Source organism: Oreochromis aureus, linkage group 12 (genome assembly GCF_013358895.1).
Source record: "Oreochromis aureus strain Israel breed Guangdong linkage group 12, ZZ_aureus, whole genome shotgun sequence".
NCBI classification, from domain to species: domain Eukaryota; kingdom Metazoa; phylum Chordata; class Actinopteri; order Cichliformes; family Cichlidae; genus Oreochromis; species Oreochromis aureus.
Window position 1 is genome coordinate 1,047,001 of NC_052953.1, and position 8,142 is coordinate 1,055,142.

Below are 8,142 nucleotides of genomic sequence, written 5' to 3' on the forward strand. Positions count from 1 at the left end.
CACTTTAATATTTGCACTTTTTGGAAACTAAGCTCCTTAAACACGAGCTGCTGTGACGTTTTCATGGCGGTAAATAATCCGAGTTCTTTATCACCCCGGTGCGTGGATCGTGATTAACCAGCGCGCTGTGATGTTGACATCAGCCCTGAGCTTTAAATAGAGGAAAGCTCAAACCAGCTGCTGCACGAGCTTTTTATTTTTAACCTCGTGCACGACAAACGATCCAGAAAAATCAGAAGCAGATCGAGCGACTCCACGCGTGTCCGCAGAGTGCTCCACATGAAATCACAATACTTGATTCATCCATCAACCTTCACGCACTGGACCACATTAAATAACACAAAACAAAATACACACACACACACACACACAACCTCGTTCAGCTATCTTAGTGAGGACCCTCATTGACATAATGGTTTCCCTAGGTCAGGGGTCGGCAACCCGCGGCTCTTTAGTCCTTATTTTGCGGCTCCGGGTGGTTTGGGAAAATAGAAGTATTTCGCTGAAGTGCATTTTATTTGTGTTTAGTTCTTTTTTTTTTAACTTGTAGTTCTAAATTGGAAGATTATTGTGATTTTGAAATATAAAAATAAAATTATATCTTATTATTTTTCTTCATCGCTCAAAATAAGCGTCACACTCGCGGAAGCCGGTGTACCCGCTGAAACGCCGTGCATTTATCGAGACTTTCAACCCCAGATAGGCCGATTATGGATCTTCGGATCCACATTATATCGGCAGCTGTTCTCCACCGTGAACTATGTTAAAAACAAACACCGCTCCCGCCTCACAGATGACAGCTTACAGTCCTGCGTAAAGATGAAAGCCCCGATTTGCAGACGCTGTGCGCAGAGGTTCGGGACCAGAAGTCTCATTGTAAACACATCACGGCAGACCCGACGATGTTTGCATGAACGCGCTTTTCAGCATCTCTTTATTGACCACTTTTCTCACACGGTTGCTGTACGCATACAGCCGGCTGTAGCTTTGCAGCTCACAGCCCGACAACACAACAGCAGAAAGAGCACAGACTTTAAGGCGGCGAGGCGCGATTGCGAGTGCCGCTCAGGTGCGTCCGACTCCCCTGCAGCGACACTGCAGACCACGCCCCGCCACACACATTAACAAAGTAAAATAGATATTTAGGCAGAATTTTGCAAATATCTTTTTTTTTAGCAGCATAGTGCTTTTTTTCCAATTACTTTTTAAAAGTCAGGTCAAGGCTCCAACAGCCCAAAGGCGATATAAGGGTGGCGGCTCACAACAGTTTTTGTTTGCTACATGGATCATTTTAGTTCAGCTGGGTGTCTTTGCTTTTGTTATTGTCACGGGGTGCCGAGGCAGGCCGTGTGTGAATATTAATGGACCCAAAATGCAGACTGCTTCAGTTGTGAGCGAGCTTTATTAACAAAAGGGAAAACCAACGAGAACGAGGAGGAGGAAAACCAAACCCTAAGAATAAACTAAACTGGGAAAAGCTACACAAAAACTAACCTAAAACCTTGAGGTGAGAAACGTAGATGCAGGGAGAATACACCAGGACATGACGGGGAGCAACACAGACGAACCAGCAATCACTAAGACAAAAGACACGACTAAAATACACTCAGAGAACACAGGGAGATACACACAGGTGGGGGACACAGCTGGGAGAGATTAACCTGACAAGACAAGGGAGGCAAACTGAAAACACTCACATCAGACGCAGACCTTCACAATAAAACGGAAACACATACACACAAAGACACAGACTAGGAAACGCGGACTTAACACAGGAGTAGACGGCAGAACAGAACAACACTAAACAGTAGGAAGAACAGAACCAAAATGACACTAATAGAAAACACAAAACGCTGGGTCAAAAGGACCCAGGATCATGACAGTACCCCCCCGTCAAAGGCTGGCTCCAGACAGCCCAAGAAGAAAACAAAAACAGCCAGAAAAACCGAAAACAACCGGACCAGGGCGGGCGGCGGGGTCCAGGACGGAGGGCTCGAGGCAAAACAAAACAGGAGCACTAGAAAGTCCACAACAAAACGCGAGTCCAGCACCAAAAGAACAACAACAAAAGAAACACACGGAGCACAAGAAAACAGAGTCCAAAACAGAAAAGTTCAGGGGCGGCCAGGGGCCGACCGCACAGGAGTCCAAACAGTTCCGGGGCCGACTGCGTGCGGAAGGCCACGGTGGCGATGTGGACCCAGGTCAGGGGCCGGCCCGGGGCCGACAACCCAGGAGCCCGGACAGTTCAGGGGCCGGCCGTGAGGACGGCAGCGGCGACGACCCAGGCGGAGGCGGTCCGGGGCCGCCCACGACGGCGATGTCGCCTGGCCAGTGGCCTGGAAGGTGGCCAGTCAGCTGCGGACCCCGACGGGTAGGACCAGGCGACGCTGCAGACCCCGACGGGCTGGACCAGACGACGCTGAAGACTGGAGGCTGGACCAGGCGAGGCTGATGAGGCCGCAGGTGACGGCGAGGAAGCGAGGAAGAGGCGGAGGCGATGAGGCCGCAGGTGACGGCGAGGAAGCCGGAGACGAAGAGGCCGCAGGTGACGGCGAGGAAGCCGGAGACGAAGAGGCCGCAGGTGACGGCGAGGAAGCCGGAGACGAAGAGGCCGCAGGTGACGGCGAGGAAGCCGGAGACTAAGAGGCCGCAGGTGACGGCGAGGAAGCCGGAGGCGAAGAGGCCGCAGGTGGTGGCGAGGAAGCGGAGACCTAAGAGGCCGCAGGTGACGGCGAGGAAGCCGGAGGCGAAGAGGCCGCAGGTGACGGCGAGGAAGCCGGAGACGAAGAGGCCGCAGGTGACGGCGAGGAAGCCGGAGACTAAGAGGCCGCAGGTGACGGCGAGGAAGCCGGAGCGAAGAGGCCGCAGGTGACGGCGAGGAAGCCGGAGGCGAAGAGGCCGCAGGTGACGGCGAGGAAGCCGGAGGCGAAGAGGCCGCAGGTGACGGCGAGGAAGCGGAGACGAAGAGGCCGCAGGTGACGGCGAGGAAGCCGGAGACGAAGAGGCGCAGGTGACGCAGGAGGACGGAGACGAAGCCGAGGTGAAGAGGCGGAGCGAAGGCCGCAGGTGGCGAGGAAGCCGGAGGCGAAGAGGCCGCAGGTGACGGCGTGGAAGCGGAGACGGAGGCGCAGGGCACGGCTGGCAGCGGAGCGAAGGCACTGCAGCTGGCGGCGTAGATGGTGAGGCTGCAGCTGGCGTGGATGGTGAAGCTGCAGCTGGCGGCGGCGTGAAGCCGGAGACGGAGGCGCTGCAGCTGGCGTGAATGAAGAGGCGGCATCAGGCATGGAAGCCAGAGGCGGAAGCGCTGCAGGCGGCGGCGCTGCAGGCGGCGGCGTGGAAGCCGGAGGCGGCGCGAGATGGTGAGGCTGCCGCTGGCGTGGATGGTGAAGCTGCAGCTGGCGGCGGCGTGGAAGCCGGAGACGGAGGCGCTGCAGCTGGCGTGAATGAAGAGGCGGCAGCTGGTGTGGAAGCCAGAGGCGGAAGCGCTGCAGCTGGCGGCGGCGTGGAAGCCGAGGCGGCGGCGCTGCAGCTGGCGGCGGCGTGGAAGCGGAGGCGGCGGCGCTGCAGCTGGCGGCGGCGTGGAAGCCGGAGGCGGAGGCGCTGCAGCTGGCGGCGGCGTGGAAGCCGGAGGCGAGGCGCTGCAGCTGGCGGCGGCGTGGAAGCCGGAGGCGGCGGCGCTGCAGCTGGCGGCGGCGTGGAAGCCGGAGGCGGCGGCGCTGCAGCTGGCGGCGGCGTGAAGCCGGAGGCGGCGGCGCTGCAGCTGGCGGCGCGTGGAAGCCGGAGGCGGCGGCGCTGCAGCTGGCGGGAAGATGAGGCTGCACCTGGCATGAATGGTGAGGCTGCAGCTGGCGGCGTGGAAGCCGGAGACGGAGGCGCTGCAGCTGGCGGCGTGGAAGACGGAGACGGAGGCGCTGCAGCTGGCGGCGTGGAAGCCGGAGACGGAGGCGCTGCAGCTGACGGCGTGGAAGCCGGAGGCGCTGCAGGCTGGACGGGTCCCTTGGATCCTCCAGCGGAGACCAGAGACGAAGGCCGGAGCGGTCCCTCGGACCCTCCAGCGGAGACCAGAGACGAAGGCCGGAGCGGTCCCACGGACCCTCCAGCGGAAACTTGAGACGAAGGCCGGAGCGGTCCCTCGGACCCTCCAGCGGAGACCAGAGACGAAGGCGGGCGGTCCCTCGGACCTCCAGCGGAGACCAGAGACAAAGGCCGGAGCGGTCCCTCGGACCCTCCAGCGGAGACCAGAGACAAAGGCCGGAGCGGTCCCTCGGACCCTCCAGCGGAGACCAGAGACAAAGGCCGGAGCGGTCCCTCGGACCCTCCAGCGGAAGCCATCAGCAAGCCAGCGGTCATGGAGGCCACTAGCAAACACGAAAGTAGAGGGTGCTGTGCTGAGCACTGGCTCTGCTCAGACAGCGCTGACACGGAGTTATTCTCTGAGGGCTGCTTAATCTTCAGGGGTCCAGAACCAGCTGGGGACTGAAACCTAGCTTCTGGGGAGGCCCTGGAGTGCATAACGGTGCCTGAAGCAGCTAAAGTGCGAGAAACTCCCTGGCTGGAACTTAGACTTTCTCCCTGCATGGAGTGAATGAGTGAAACTGGTAATACTGGAACCTGTACTGCAAGTAACGGTGACACTGGAAGCACAGGGGCCTGAACTACAGGAGCCTGACCTACAGGGGCACTGGAGACCGAACCGAAAGTGACACTGGAGACACTGGAGGCACAGAGGCCTGGACTACAGGCGGCACAGGGGCCTGGACTACAGGCGGCACAGGGCCTGGACTACAGGCGGCACTGGGGCCTGGACTACAGGCGGCACTGGGGCCTGGACTACAGGCGGCACTGGGGCCTGGACTACAGGCGGCACTGGGGCCTGGACCACAGGCGGCACTGGGGCCTGGACTACAGGCGGCACTGGGGCCTGGACTACAGGCGGCACTGGGGCCTGGACTACAGGCGGCACTGGGGCCTGGACTACAGGCGGCACTGGGGCCTGGACTACAGGCGGCACTGGGGCCTGGACCACAGGCGGCACTGGGGCCTGGACTACAGGCGGCACTGGGGGCTGCACTGAGGGTGAAGCTGGGGCACTGGGGCCTGGACTACAGGCGGCACTGGAGGCTGCACTGAGGGTGAAGCTGGGGCACTGGGGCCTGGACTACAGGCGGCACTGGAGGCTGCACTGAGGGTGAAGCTGGGGCACTGGGGCCTGGACTACAGGCGGCACTGGAGGCTGCACTGAGGGTGAAGCTGGGAGCACTGGAGGCTGCACTGAGGGTGAAGCTGGGAGCACTGGAGGCTGCACTGAGGGTGAAGCTGGGAGCACTGGAGGCTGCACTGAGGGTGAAGCTGGGAGCACTGGAGGCTGCACTGAGGGTGAAGCTGGGAGCACTGGAGGCTGCACTGAGGGTGAAGCTGGGAGCACTGGAGGCTGCACTGAGGGTGAAGCTGGGAGCACTGGAGGCTGCACTGAGGGTGAAGCTGGGAGCACTGGAGGCTGCACTGAGGGTGAAGCTGGGAGCACTGGAGGCTGCACTGAGGGTGAAGCTGGGAGCACTGGAGGCTGCACTGAGGGTGAAGCTGGGAGCACTGGAGGCTGCACTGAGGGTGAAGCTGGGAGCACTGGAGGCTGCACTGAGGGTGAAGCTGGGAGCACTGGGGTGAGGGTGAAGCTGGGAGCACTGGAGGCTGAACTACAGGTGACGCTGGGAGCACTGGAGGCTGCACTGAGGGTGACACTGGGAGCACTGGAGGCTGAACTACAGGTGACGCTGGGGCACTGGAGGCTGAACTACAGGTGACGCTGGGGGCACTGGAGGCTGAACTACAGGTGACGCTGGGGGCACTGGAGACTGAACTACAGGTGACGCTGGGGGCACTGGAGACTGAGCAGAGTGTGGCACCGGAGACTGAGCTGACGGTGAGTGAGCGACTGACACTGGAGACTGAGTGGAGAGTGGCTGCGTAGCAGCTAACTGAGCTAAGAATGGCTGAGCAGGCGATAAGCTGTTTACATTGTTATCCGTCGCACAACACACTGCCCCGGAACAAACAGTTCCACAATCCACAATGGAAAAGAGTCCTCACTCACCACAGCCGGCGATTTAGAAGTCCGAACGTCCGGCTGTGGGGTGGTGTGCCGGGCGGCGCGATCGACATTTCTTCCCGCAGCCGGCTCCGACAGGCGGGTAAACTCGCATCCTGCAGGTGAGGCTGACGCGGCTGCTCCGGGGTGGCTGGCTGTTGCTGCTGGACAAAGTCCGATATTTCCCGAGCTCGCGCCGCCTCCCGGGCTTCATACAAGTTGGCCAATAAGTCCGAACATCCTCTGACCTGGCGGAGATAGGGATTTCCTCTGAGGATTTCCTCAATGCCATTTATCCCCACGATCCTAGCTCTCATGTTCGAGGTGTGGGTTATCCACTCGACCAGGCGTTGGACTCGCATCAGATCGCTCTCCCCGGGTAAGTCCGCTGGATCCATGTCGTGGCTGGTTCGTACTGTCACGGGGTGCCGAGGCAGGCCGTGTGTGAATATTAATGGACCCAAAATGCAGACTGCTTCAGTTGTGAGCGAGCTTTATTAACAAAAGGAAAACCAACGAGAACGAGGAGGAGGAAAACCAAACCCTAAGAATAAACTAAACTGGGAAAAGCTACACAAAAACTAACCTAAAACCTTGAGGTGAGAAACGTAGATGCAGGGAGAATACACCAGGACATGACGGGGAGCAACACAGACGAACCAGCAATCACTAAGACAAAAGACACGACTAAAATACACTCAGAGAACACAGGGAGATACACACAGGTGGGGGACACAGCTGGGAGAGATTAACCTGACAAGACAAGGGAGGCAAACTGAAAACACTCACATCAGACGCAGACCTTCACAATAAAACGGGAAACACATACACACAAAGACACAGACTAGGAAACGCGGACTTAACACAGGAGTAGACGGCAGAACAGAACAACACTAAACAGTAGGAAGAACAGAACCAAAATGACACTAATAGAAAACACAAAACGCTGGGTCAAAAGGACCCAGGATCATGACAGTTATATTTCTTTAAGAGTTCAAAATGTGTTAATTACATAAATAAAATGTAATTTTCTCTGTAGCACTTCATGGATTTCATAAGCAGCACACCTTAGTTTCTCTGTGGATTCTTTTAAAAAGCAGTTAAAAACTTTTCTGTTCAAACAAGCCTTTTGTTGATCTACGTATTTTATATTCTTTACATTATTTACATTTGATCTTTTACATTGTGTATAATGTCTGTTGATTGTATTGTTTATTTTAATATTTGTGTACAGCGCTTTGTGACTGCCTGTCTGTGAAAAGCACTTAATAAATAAACTTTACTTACTTAAGTTGTTCACACAAAGCACAAAGGTAAAAAACAATATATACAGTGTTATCTTCATTTTAGATGTCAAAAAGTATTTGCGGCTCCCAGTGTTTTCTTTTGCGTGGAAACCGGGTCCAAGTGGCTCTTTGGGTGTTAAAGGTTGCTGACCCCTGCCCTAGCCCCTTACCCTAACCCTAACCTAATTGTAACCCTGACAGTAAAACCACATTTTGAGCCTCAAAAATGCCTTTAAATGCCTTCAAAAATGTGAGGACCGGGTTGTGTGTCCTCACAAATGACTGCTGGTTCTCACAAGTATAGTAGAATGCAGATTTCGGTCCTCACAAAGATAGCTAGACAGGAACACACACACACACACACACATATACACTCCCACACACTGTAGCGGGTCTTAATGCCACTTAAGGCTGTTAGTGTTTCCTGTTGATGTTCAGCAATAACCTCTTCAGAAGCCATCATTTTCCACTCTGCAGAGCTCCACACACACACATTACACACACACACACATACACACACACACACACACACACACACACACACACACACACACACACACACACACACACACACACACACACACACACAGATACACTCCCACACACACACACACACACACACACACACAGATACACTCCCACACACACACACACACACACACACACACACACACACACACACAGATACATTCCCACACACACACACACACACACACACACACAGATACCACACACACACACACACACACACACACACACATAATAAAA